We start from the raw sequence: 14,090 nt of genomic DNA on the forward strand, positions 1-14,090 counted from the left end.
GTAGTAAAACTTTTTTTGCTATCGACAATACATGCAACTTTGTCTACTGTTTTATGATTATAAATATGTATTATTTCTTTGTACATAACTTGGTATTTCGTATTTCAAGCAAAGGACAAAAGTAAAAAAAATAATAATATAAAATAACAAGTTACAAGAGTTAATTTTTACAGTAATAATACCGCGGAATTTACTAAAATTTAAAATATAAAAATACAAATATAATATTTGTTAAATGGTAATATCTAATAAGCTTTTACAATAACGACTAAATGTCTTAATGGTTTTTATTATAAGTATTGTAATTTTTAAACATGATGATCCCATTTTTGTAAATTATAATATATTATTAATTATTTATTATTATTACAGTGCAGTAAAATGTTCATTTGAGTATCTGACCAGGCTGATTGAATAATGCATACCATAAAATTCATTACTATTTACAATATTTACATATTTATACTTTATCACTTTATAATACACCTATTTGGCTATTTATAATTTATATATATTTTTAAATAGCACCATACGCCACCAATGAACTCAATGAAAAAACAGTGACCAAATATTACCTACTATGTATACCTACACAAAAGAGTACATTATAAATTATAATATAAATTTATATTATATTATAGATTGTTAGAAATAATGATTAAATAAGATGGATTTGTATTATAATTTAGGATATTATATTTTCTGATATAATACAAATAATGCAATGCATGTTTCATATTTTTAATTAAGGATAATGGTAAGTACTAAGTTGTATAACTATTTAAGCTATTAATTTTAAAATTGTTGTACTGAGTACAAGGTGTACCTATATTATTAATTTAATACTTCTTTATAGATTTTGGTATTAATTAATCATTCATAATGTAATATGTAATACATATGTATGTATTAATATCAGACTAATATATATGTTAAATATTCAAAATTATATTTATGTTACCTATACATGCAAAACTCAAATCAAAATTAGTAATACCCTACCTACTTTTGTACCTTTATTGGAGTATAGTCAAATAAGTTTACTCTGTCCTTCAAAACATGTGATTTAAGGTTTTCTTATAAATTAATAAACAGGTTAACAAAAGTACTTAGGTATTAATTATATTTTGTGGTAAATATTTCCATGGTTTTATGTCATGCTTTGAGTAAGTAGCTACACTTATTTTTATTTAAATTATTGAAAATAATAATTTTGGGTGGCATTTTTTATTCAATTGCAGTTCCATTTAAAATTCAAATTAAAAGATGTTAAGGACATCCATTTGCATATAAATGCTCACGTTGACAAGAAACAAAAATTAAATTGCTGTTTCTTATCACCTTATATTTGTTTTTTTTTTATTTAACATCAATAAAAATTAACATAATACCTACATTATTTAATATTTATACAATTGTTATGAATATCTCTATTTTAATCAAGCCTGTGATAGAGATAGAGAATAATACAATAATGATTATTTTAAATCAAATGAATAAGAAAAACTACAGATAGGTACATTCAAATAAAATACAAGCACAAATATTATTGATTAAAAATTGAAAACAATATTTTTCTGGGAAGAACATCTTCTAAGACCGTGGTTTTCTGTGTGGTCATTGTAACTGTTATATTCATCAGGTATTGATTAACCAATGGTATTAATTGCACCACTACGGCATTTTTATTTTCAATAAGGTTGAAGTGTTGAACATTATATGTAATTTTATGCAATAAAATATTAATAATATTATATACCTACTAATTAATATGTATATAAAATTATATTGTGTATTTGTGTACTATCACTAGGTATGTAATAAATTTAAAAACTTGATTATGATAACTAGGGCGCGGATTTTAATGCCCTAAAAAAAACCTAAAAATGCCTTAGAAAAAATGCAATCATGACCTAAAAAATTCAATTAATGATGTAAAAAAATGTACTAAAAATGTGAAAAATGACATAAAAAAATGCACAAAATATTTTTAATTTTATTAAAATTTAATTAATGACATAAAAAAATGTACTAAAAATATTAACTTAAAATATGAAAAATAATTATAAAAAATGCTCTAAAATTGTTTTACTTTATTTGATCAATGCTTACAGCTGTTTCTTGTATTTTAATGGTCACGTTAAACTGAAAATTATTTTTAAACCAGTAAATTAAAAATAGTATTAGGTATAAACAGTCAAAATTTAAAAAAAAAAATCTGTTTTTTATAATATTTAAGTATTTTACATTGAGGTAGTATGTAATGGTTGCACTGCACAACAATATACTGTTTAATGTGTTCAAATGTCAATGCTCTCCGATTATCAGCTAATATTTGTTTATAAATTGAAAAACTTCTTTCGACATCTACAGAGGTGATTGGTGCAAATTTCATGTAGGTCATATCATCACACGTGAAGTCTTCAGGAACGGTATCCTCATCTCGTGAAACAGTTTTTCCCTCCAAAATGTTCTTAATGTTTTTAATAGCTTTAAATCCGTTATTCTTTTTCAATACAGCTTCAAGTTTTTTTTTGTATTTCTTTACCTTGACCACTGTTGTTTCGATTAATAAAAACTTCAACTTCATCAACTATACTTATTGCGTCAATTAAAGAAAGTCCAGATTTTTCAAGACGTGTAATGCAAGTGGGTAAACTACCGTAGTTGGTTTTTACGAATGCCAAACTTGCCTCCAGTTCTTGCTTAGCCAATAGCTCTTGTGACTTTTTAATAGCTGTAGAGTCGTTTTTGTTGAGTTCGTTTACAACTGTAAATCACATGGAAATGTTCACAATAGTAATTTGCTGCTGACAGCCAAGTACCCCAGCGAGTTAAAATAGGTTCTGGCGGCATCGAAATTTCAGGTGCGATACTCTTAAATAGAAGTACACGAGACGGAGTTTTAAGAAAAATTTTTTTAACATTTGATATGAGAGCATCAATTTCGGGAAAATTATTTCGAATTTCCTCAGCAATTCTATGCAATCCGTGAGCTATGCAAGTGACGTGGATCATTTTCGAATATAATGCACTGATACTTTTTGCAGCCTTAACCATGTATGGCGCTGCATCACTTAAAAATAATAAAACACTATCATGTTTAATACCAGTAGGCCACAAAATACTCATAGAATTGTCAAATAGTTTTGATATTGTACTAAAGTTTGCTTTTTCCAAAACTGCAGAGTCTAATAAAAATGTTTTACCAGGTCAATTATTTTCCAATGTTCCAACAATAACGTTAGCGACATATCGGCCTTCGACGTCTGTCGTTTCATCTATGCTCACCCAAATCTTTTTGTTTTCTACGTATGCTCTAATAGAAGCAAGAGTTTCATCATAGCAAGTACTTACGTAGTTTTTTCGGATAGTAGACTCTTCAGGAATTTGCCGATTCATATATTTTTCAAAAAAATTCCGAAAATGTGATTGTTTTAGTTTAGCTAGTGGAATATTTGATGACAACATGGCAAAACATAAATCTTTATTGAACGAATTAGTTAACGTGTCTGTAACAAACGCTTGAGTTTTATATTTTGTATTTTTCGTTTTATTCATTTCCAAAGCTTTAACATGTTGATCTCTTGATAAATGTTGGGTAATCGTAAATTTTTTTTCTGACGCAACTTTTTCACTACATATTTTGCAAAACAAAATTTTTCCGTCAGTTGAAAAATATCCTCACCAAATTCGTTTATATACGCACGTAAACGAAGTGATGATGATGGCTTAACTTTAGGCATAATGTTAAAAAGATGAAAAAGACTTAATTGTATCTACCAAAATAAATAAAACTGCTATTTACAAACGTCAAACGCACGGAGTACCCGAGTACAACACACGACAGTAGTCAGTAACTCGGTAAAACACGACTGTTTTCGTTTGAATACTAGAAATAGCAATAATAGAAATAGCTGATTAGAACGATATATATAAAACTATATTTCGTTGAAAAACGGAAATTCTGTCCACTGACGGGACTATTAATAGTGTGGCTAGTCCCACTATGTACACTATACACACGTAGTCCGTTTTATTATTATCGTCATCGACTATTGTCATTTACCATAATTCAAATATGACACAGACGATAAAGTGTAATTTTCAATAATTTAGTAAAAAAAAAATATTGAATACTTGAAATTTTTTTATTTCTCTCCAAAAATGCTACATTTTTCAAAAATATGAAAATAATAACCTTAAAAGTAGAGAAAATGACCAAAAATGCATTAAAGAAGTTAAAACGACAAAAAATGCAAAAAAATGCAAAATAAAAATTGAATTACATGAATCTACACCACTTGAAACGCATTTTTGAAAAACTGAGCATCGCGTAAGGATTTAGGAAAAAAAATGCATTTTGCATTGAAATCCGCGCCCTAATGATAACACTTATCGGTGTAAATTCTGCTTTAATACGTTTCGGATAAAATACTGTCGGAGCAAATATTTGTCGGCTAAAATATTGTCGGTTGAAATGTTTGTCGGCTAAAATACTGTCGGTTGTAATATTTGTCGGCTAAAATACTGTCGGTTGTAATACTTGTCGGCTAAAATACGGTTCTGCTAATATACTTGTCCAATCAATTATTTTTCGGCTGAAATATTTTTCGGTTAGAATACGGATCGGCTGATATATTTTCGGCTATTATACGCGCTCCCTAATAATAATATTATTACAAGTATATTAATAAGTTATTATGTCAATCACCAGTACAGTATTAATAAAAATATAGCACACAAGTACTGTTCTCTAAGATATCACCAAACTATTATTTCAACTGTAGTTTAAAATATAATATTTTCATTAATAATGTAATATTTTCTAAATTATAATATTTATTCAGTAATGATTTGTTTTCTGCGGGGCCCCAAATTTGTGCGGGGCCTGTGTAGGTGCACCGGTTGCACTGCCCTTGCGCCGGCCCTGTATTAAATTATACAACATTTAATGGTACATGTGAAAATTTAAAACCTGAAACTAATGATAATGGTATAAATGATATTTTAGATCATGATTATTTATATACAAATAACCACTTAAATTTCAATCAATTTGTTAATAAGTGTTATTTATATTTCTGGTTTTGTAGTAAAAAAGTTACTTGTACAAATAAAGTGTGAAATGTGTGCCACTGTATTGGTAGGATCTAAACAGTGTCATTTAAACTCATTTATATCTCTCAAAGATCGAGGAGAAAAATTATATTACCCTTCTGATGATGTTATTATTATATGTTTAAAAACAGAAAATATAATGAAACAATATCCAAATCATAATAAGCTTCAAATTATTAACAAAACTTTATCTTTTTTTACAACTAATACCCCTTTTAAAACTTTATTAAATCATCAGAATGACAACGAGCCTTTATCTAGTCATCTTATTCTTTTAATTAAATCAGTAATTTCTGTTTATTGTGATATAAAAATAAAATATAATTGTAAAAAAATAAGTGAAAATTTATCTTTAAGGCACTGGTACAATAAAATGATTTTGTTTAAAAGGCAATAATATTGTTGTTATTATTATTATTATTATTATTTAATATTATTATTCTTCAGTATTATGAATTACTTATTAATTATTATTACTATATTATAATTATTTGTACTATAGGTACCTATCATATTCATTATACATATGTATATATTATTTTAATTATTTGTATATAAATACTATATAATAATATATATAATAATATTTATAACTTAATAAACATTTTTGTGTATTAATATTGAATACTAAATATTATTTAAAATTCTCACCTTTCCAATTAGTTCTGTTGTGTTATTGACTAGTATTTTACACTTATAAACACTAAAACTAATACACAGGTAATATTATTTTTTTATACTATATACTTTGTGAATAATATCAAACATCAATATCATAATATACTTTTACGTCTGAATACAGTATAAACTATATAGACATATAAGTAATTAATTGATAATTATATAAATTTAATAATATTAATTAATATGTTGTAACAGAAAGGTAGTCACTAATTAAAATACAATAAATATTGTACTATACTTCACATACAATAAAATATTTTTTACAGTTTGGCTACACTGTTTTGTTTCCATTTCCGCTTCATATTATTTCAATTACGGCGCCTCTACATACTCTATGGTTCTTAGATTGTTGTCGACCAAAAAAAATTCTGCACCTTGCATATGAGTTGGCAGCATATTAACTAATTGTTCACTAACAATTATTTCGTCTTCAAGATCTTTGTTATCTAAATCTACAGGCAGATTTTCCAAAATAAAACCTGATTTTTTAAAACATTTAACCCTTTCATGCCCACTAATTCAAATAATTTGAATTTCAAAAATTTTTTTTTTAATTTTCTTGAAAACTGATTTTCCCAGCTATGACTCCATATGGCATCATTGGGGGTATAAGGATTTAATTTTTTACATTTTCAAAAACCATTAGAAATGACCACTTAATTGTTTAATACTTTATTTTATTATGTAGATGAACAACATATTAATTGTTCATTATAAAGGAACATGAGTTAAGTAAAACATAGTGTTGTATATGGCATGTGCCAACAAATAATAATGGGAACAATATTGCTTATTTTAGTTAAATGTTTAATTGCGTAATATTAGGCTAATGAAGCAAATGAGCTGAGGCAGCACCTTGTAAAATAATATTTAAGGACGTAAGTACCACAGTAGGGGGACAGTGCGGGTTTCGAGTGAGAGACGCATATATCTTGTGAGCGATTCATAGAGACCCGTATTTTTGTGTGTTTGTTTTATGTAAAATAAAGTATTTCGTGATAGTGTTAATTGTTTATAGATCTTTTTGTGTACCTTCGAGAGATAGGTATACTACAGTGGCGCCCAACGTCATTCGTAATCCACTACCCGAATTACTTTTGAACATTTGTGTTTTTGTTTGTTTTTGTGTTGATTAAATACAAGTCATTTTTGTGTGTTTTACTTTTACACATATCGCGTTTTAAACTTTATCAGATTGAACTCTCACGGCAGGAAGACTACGACCAATTGGATCCACAATTTTTGTGTTTTACACACTCGAGGTGAATATTTGTGTTTGGTTATAACTGATATATTCATGATCTATATTTACAAATACTTCATTTATCAATATTTTTTTTAAGATTATTATTAGCGTTAATTAATTATATTTTAATTTTAGTGAGGGTAGTAATTATTTAATTAGTTTTATAGTTTAATATAATTAATCTAGTAGTATAAATTGGCTGTGTGAACACTCTAAATAAATTTTTCTTGCAATATATCTAATAAAACTTTTACTAATTACCTTTTTCGGGATTTCAAAAATGTTATAAATTAAGTATATAATTTTAGTTGTAATTAATTAATTACAGTTAACACATTTTATATGACCAAGTATATATTTAGGATTATTTAAAATAATTTTTTTAAATTTATAGTTTAATGAGTCAACTTAAAGACCCTAGATCGGATCTTTCTATTACGATAAATACTGCAACAGATATCTATACTCTCAAAAAACCATTCCTTATACAATATTGCGTAAATAAAAATCTAAAATCTACTGGAACTACTACCGAATTAAGATCTAGACTACGCAGATATTTAAGAGGAGCTATAACTTTGGAAGACGTGGATGATTCTTTAGACGTTGAAAAACGTAATATAATTCTTAATAATTCGATCACTAATAAAATTGATTTAAACACTTTACTGAAAGACGCTGAGCTATCCGACTCCAGTCCCGATCAAAAAGACAGTAATAAAAACCCATCAACTACTTACTCAACATCATTAGCATTATACGACAACTTAAACAATAGTTTAAATTCATTTTCAAATAGAGTTGAAAAAATCTTAGAAAATTCAAACACATCTGGTAGTAACTCTCAAGATCAAAGCACACAATTATATAAAAATACCTTAATACATTTTGAGGATTCTATTACTTCTCCCGAAAATTCAAAACACATATATCAGGAAATAGTGCTCAACAAAGATAACTCAACAAATAATCAAGCTAATCCTAATTTAAGCATCAACTCTATTCTACCCCCACCAATTGCACCGAGCAAAAGGAGAATGAATGAAAAAACTCTTATGATTAAACCTGATAATTTTACTGGGACTGAGGACGTTAGAAAATTTTTTAAACAATAAAATAAGATTAGCGACATTAATGAATGGAATGAAAACGACAAACTAAAATACTTTTCAATTTTTGTAAAAGGCACAGCCAGTACCTTTTTAGAAAATCTTGAAGACCAAAAAGGAAATTGGTCATGGAAAGAATTAGAAGAAATTTTTTTAAATGAATTTCAACCCATAGGACATGACACTATATTGCAAATCAAACTAGAAAAACGTAGGCAAGGGGAAAATGAATCTACCACAAGTTTCTTAGCTGAAATAGAAAGTTTATGTAGGCAGGTAAATAAGCACATGAGTGAAAAAGATATTTGTGGATATATTTTAAAAGGTTTAAAGGATAACATTTTACAATCAATTTCGATGCAAGACAATAATAGCTTAAAAAACTTAAAAGAAAATTTAAAAAAATTTGAACTGATGCAGTTTAGGATAAAAAATAAAAAAGATGATATGAGTGAATACACAGAAATTCTAAATGAACAAGTATTACAATTAAACCAAAAAACAAAAGATATAGAAATAGAGAACAATGAATTGAGAAGGCAAATAAAGGACAGTTTCTCTAGAGATCGAGAGAATAAAATAAATATAAACAAATTAAGTGACGAAATACAAAAAATAAACCTTTTAAGAAATAGATCGGTACATTTTGATGGCAACAATAAACATAAAAATAATAGTCGTGATTATAATGAAAACAGAGGACGAAGTTACAATAGGAAAAGAGACTTCGACGATGATAAACGCGAGTACCGAAATAACAGTCCATACCCATATAGGAGAAATGATAGCGAAGAGAGGAATTACAATAAAAGAGATAATAGTCCTTACCCCTCTAGGTCGTATAATCGATATTCTAGAGATAATAGCAAAGACAACAATTACAATAGAGACAGATCATACTCAAGAGAAAGAAAGAACAACTATGATAGTTCTAGGGAAAGTAGTAGAGATAGAAGTTATGACAGAGATTTTATAACGTATAAACATAGAGACGATAAAGACAGGGAAACAAGAGGAAATTATAAACAGTGTAGTAAAAACATAGACGAAGAAAAACGATTCACAAGAAACCGGCAATACAGCAGAGAGAACAGTCGAGAAAGAGTACCAGGAAAATATAGAGAAGACCGCTATGCGAAAGAATCCGAGAGAGTTACTTGCTATAGGTGTAACGAGCGAGGACACTACGCGGATAATTGTAAAATGCCAAAAAACGATTAAGGTCCGAGTTAGAAAAAAAATCGGATCAGCTAACTCGGATAAACACTTATGAACTAAATAATATAACTTATAAGGAAATCAAGGGAATAGAGAAAAATAATTATATACATTTTATTAAAAAATGGTACGATCATAAATTAAATAAAACTATTGTTAATCAAAACCTAGATATAAGCGAAACAGAAATTGAAAACATGTATTTAAAAAATAACCCAGTACCAGAGTCAGAATTTCAAAACTTCTTACTCAGCAATAACACGAATGCTACTCGAGCGTGTGACTATTTAGAAGTAACCGGAGATATTTTTTTACTAGACAAAACTTGGGCAATAGGCCACTGCGTCAGCAAATGTTTCACGATGTCCCCAGAAATAGCGTTAAAATTTAAAAACAAATTTAATAATATAAAACAGTTAATTAATCAAAATAAAAATACTAACGAAATAGCTCACCTAAAAACAGACGATCAATGGTTATTATATCTGATTACAAAAGACAATTATAATGACAAACCTAAGTATTCTAATATTTTTAAAACTCTAGAAAACACAAAACAATTTTGCATAGAAAATAAAATAAAAAAATTAGCGTTGCCAAAAATATGTTCAGGCTTAGACAACAAAAAATGGGATATCACTTCTAATATGATCAAATTTATATTTCAAAATACCCCTATAAAAATTAAAATACTATCACTACCCGAAGAAAAAGATGACAACCTTTTACAAAACGATGAAAATATATATCCTATCAATGACAACAAAAATGACGGTTCTGCAATTGAAACAAATAAAATTAAAGACATATATCTAAATAACTCTAATAACTCTATTAACAATGAATCAAAAAATATTAATAAATATGTCTGCACCTATGTAGACAAACATTACAATACAAGAGTATTATCAATAATAGTAGAACATGAAGGTATTGAAAAATATGCAATAATTGACACAGGATCTAATATTTCGTGCATAGATATGTCTTTAGTTAACGATATGGAACTCGCAAAAAAAGAGGAAGATATTGTGATAACAGGAGCAGATAATACCAAATTAGAACAATTAGGCAAAATAAAATTAGTGGTAAAAATAAATGGGAACACGTACTCTATTGATGCGTACGTAATCAAAGGATTGAACTGCAAAATACTACTGGGAAATGATTTCAACATAAAAAATAACTTAATCATCAATTTTAAAGATAGAAATTTAGAATTAAATAACGATGTCTTAATACCTATGGATAAACTATGGTATAATTATAACACACAAAGCAAAAACAATAATATAGGAACAAAATATAATATAACAAGCATAAACTTTGACAAACAAAAATATATAGGAAAAATTGTATCAAATTACAATATAAATATTCCACCGAAAAATAAAATAAATATTAAAAACTTCGACATAAACACAAATATAATAGGCACAAGTTACGTAATAGAACCAATTGATCGATTAACCAAAAATAAACTTCTAACATTAGAATCATCCTTTGTTAATAATGAAGACGGTATAACTCTTTACAATTTTTCAAATCTTCACAGTAACATTCCCACAGGAATGACAATAGCAAATATCGTAAAAACAAATACGCAAAATATAAAAAAAATTACAGAATTTGCAGAAAAAAATATAAAAACAATATATACAACTAAGCAAGAAAAATATAATAACGAAAATATTAATGAAGTCACCGATAAACAAGGAAACGTAATTAAAATTTCTCAAGAATTAAATAACAAACAACGTAAAGAAGCCCTAAAATTAATTAATAACTATAAACACTTATTCACTTCAGACCCACTAGATATAAATTGTGCTAACATAGAACCATACGAAATCAAATTAAAATCAGATAAACCTATATTTCAACCACCATTTAGAGTTTCTCCGATGCAAAGAGAAAAATTAAAAATATTAATTGACCAAATGATAGACGCAGACATTATTGAACCCAGTAGAAGTAGTTACGCTGCACCTGTTTTCTTAATTCCAAAGAAGGAAAAGGGGGAATACCGATTCTTGGTAGACTACAGAAAATTGAACAACGAGACTATAGCTGACAAACACCCAATACCACGATCACAGGACCTTTTTAGAAGTTTAGAAGGAGCCAAATACTACTCTTCTATCGACATGGCCCAAGGTTATTTTCAAATACCAATAAAACAAGAGGACCAAGATAAGACAGGATTTATTACAGATTTTGGACTATTTAATTTTAAAAGGATACCGCAAGGGTTTAAAAACTCAGCTCCAATCTTTCAAAGAATCATTAACAACGTGTTTAGCGACTATTTGTATAAAACCATGATAGCGTATCTTGATGATATATGTTGTTTTGGAAACAGTTTTGAAGAAGCATTAATTAGATTAGAACAAATTTTTATTAGACTAGAAGAAACCGGCTTAAAATTAAAAACAAATAAATGCACCTTTTTAAAATCAGAAATTGAATTACTTGGCCACACAGTCTCTAACGTTGAACTAAAACCTCTCGGAAAGAATACAGAAGCAATTGTAAAATTTCCAATACCAAAAAAAATTAAAGATGTACGAGCTTTTGTTGGACTCACTAGTTACTACAGAAAATACATTAAAGATTTCGCAAAAATTGCAAGTCCTTTAACTAATTTGACAAAAAAAGAAAATAAATTTATGTGGGGAAACGAACAAGAAATATCTTTTGAGACTTTAAAAAAGGCGATAACAACCGCACCGGTTATGGCACATTTCAAAGACGGTTACCCTGTTTTTGTTACCACCGACGCCTCATTAGAAGGACTATCTGGAATACTCGAACAGGAAGATGAAAACGGAAAAAGACACCCGATTAGTTACGCGTCTAGGAAATTGAAAGGGGGTGAAAAAAATTTCACCACTACAGAATTAGAAATGTCGGCTGTAGTATTTGCAACTAATTACTTTAGAGAATACCTTATAGGAAGGAAAATAACAGTCTTCAGTGACCACTCAAGTCTACAATTTTATAAAACAATGAAGAATCCATCTTCTAGGAAAACTAAATTCATTTTTAAATTATTAGAATTTGACCTAGAAATAAAACATCGCCCTGGCTCATGGAACACGGCGGCAGATTGTCTCTCACGTTACCCCGTTCATACAACAAAAATAACAGATATATTATATGAGAACGATAAAGACGAAATTAATGCTAACTCTACAAATTTCGAAATTAGATCCGACAATATAAAACCGGAGACATTAAAAACACTACAGACAGAAGACGAATTTTGCAACGGTATAATTTTATCATTACTGGGAGATAAAAAAAATAAATATTTTAAAAAATCAAGAAAATATTTAATAAAGCAGGAACTACTATATTTTAAAAATTGGTCACCTCACGGAATTAATAACCTATTAGTAATACCAAAAAAAATGACTAACACTATTATTAAATCTTACCATGAATCAGTTTTTAGCGGACACTTCGGGATAACAAAAACCTTAGCTAAATTAAAACAAAAATATTATTGGCCCACAATAATAAAAGACACCACAAATTTTATAAAAACATGCATTTCTTGTCAAATGATTAAAAATCCAATAGGCAAAGGCCACGGTTTACTACAACCAATACCATTACTTTCAGGGAAGCCAATGCAAAGACTAACATTCGATTATTTAGGACCGTTGCCCACCTCTAGGGGGAAAAAATACCTCATTGTTGCTACCTGTAATGCCACAAAAATGGCTTTCGCAAAGGCAGTTACAAATGCAAACGGAGCCGCAACAATAAGTTTTCTAATGGACTTAATAACATCTTACGGGGTACCTAAATATTTTTGTAGCGATAGGGGCACCCATTTCAAAAATAAAGAGGTAGACTATGCCTGTAAAAAATTAGGTATTTCACAAATTTTCTCTAGTGCGTATCATCCACAGACACAAGGTATGACCGAACTTATGAACAAAATCATCTGCAATAGTTTATCACATTATGTAAATGAAAATCAAAAAGACTGGTCATTATATTATAAAATGATCATTTTTGCTTATAATACTAGCCCAAGTTCGAGATTAAAAGTAAGCCCATTTTATTTACTCCACAGTATAGAAGCAAACCAACCTATAGATAATAAATTAACTACAGAAGACGAGTTGTTTGACTTTACTAAAGCACTAAAGCAACTTCAAAAAATTAGAGACACTATTCCCAAAATTGTCGAAAAAGAACAAGCTGTTCAGAAAAAACAATATGACATAAGTCACAAAAATATTAATTTCAAACCGGGACAAAAAGTATTAATAAAATTTGATTTCTACGAAAAAGATAAATCAAAGAAATTAGCTAATAAATATAGGGGCCCTTTTACTATTATTGAAAAAATATCTGACGTAAATTACAAAGTAGATTTAATCTTAAAAGGAAAAAAAACCATAGATATCATACATGTACAAAGAATAAAACCTTTTTATGAAGCAGCAGTATCAAACACAGGGGAAAATAATATACCATAATCAAACTTAACACTAGGCAAGTTAATATAAAAAAAAAGGTTAATTTTTACACAACACTAGCTAACATTTATTTTGGTTTTTTTTTTAACAAACCAAAAACTAAATTGTAGACAATAGTGTTCATAAAATTAAAAGCTTATACTGCATTTTATAAAGTAAGTATTTCATTGAAGTAAACTTTAGTTATAAGTACTGTAAGTAACTAGTTTAAGTTAT

The sequence above is a fragment of the Rhopalosiphum padi genome, chromosome 3 (genome assembly GCF_020882245.1).
Source record: "Rhopalosiphum padi isolate XX-2018 chromosome 3, ASM2088224v1, whole genome shotgun sequence".
NCBI lineage: Eukaryota > Metazoa > Arthropoda > Insecta > Hemiptera > Aphididae > Rhopalosiphum > Rhopalosiphum padi.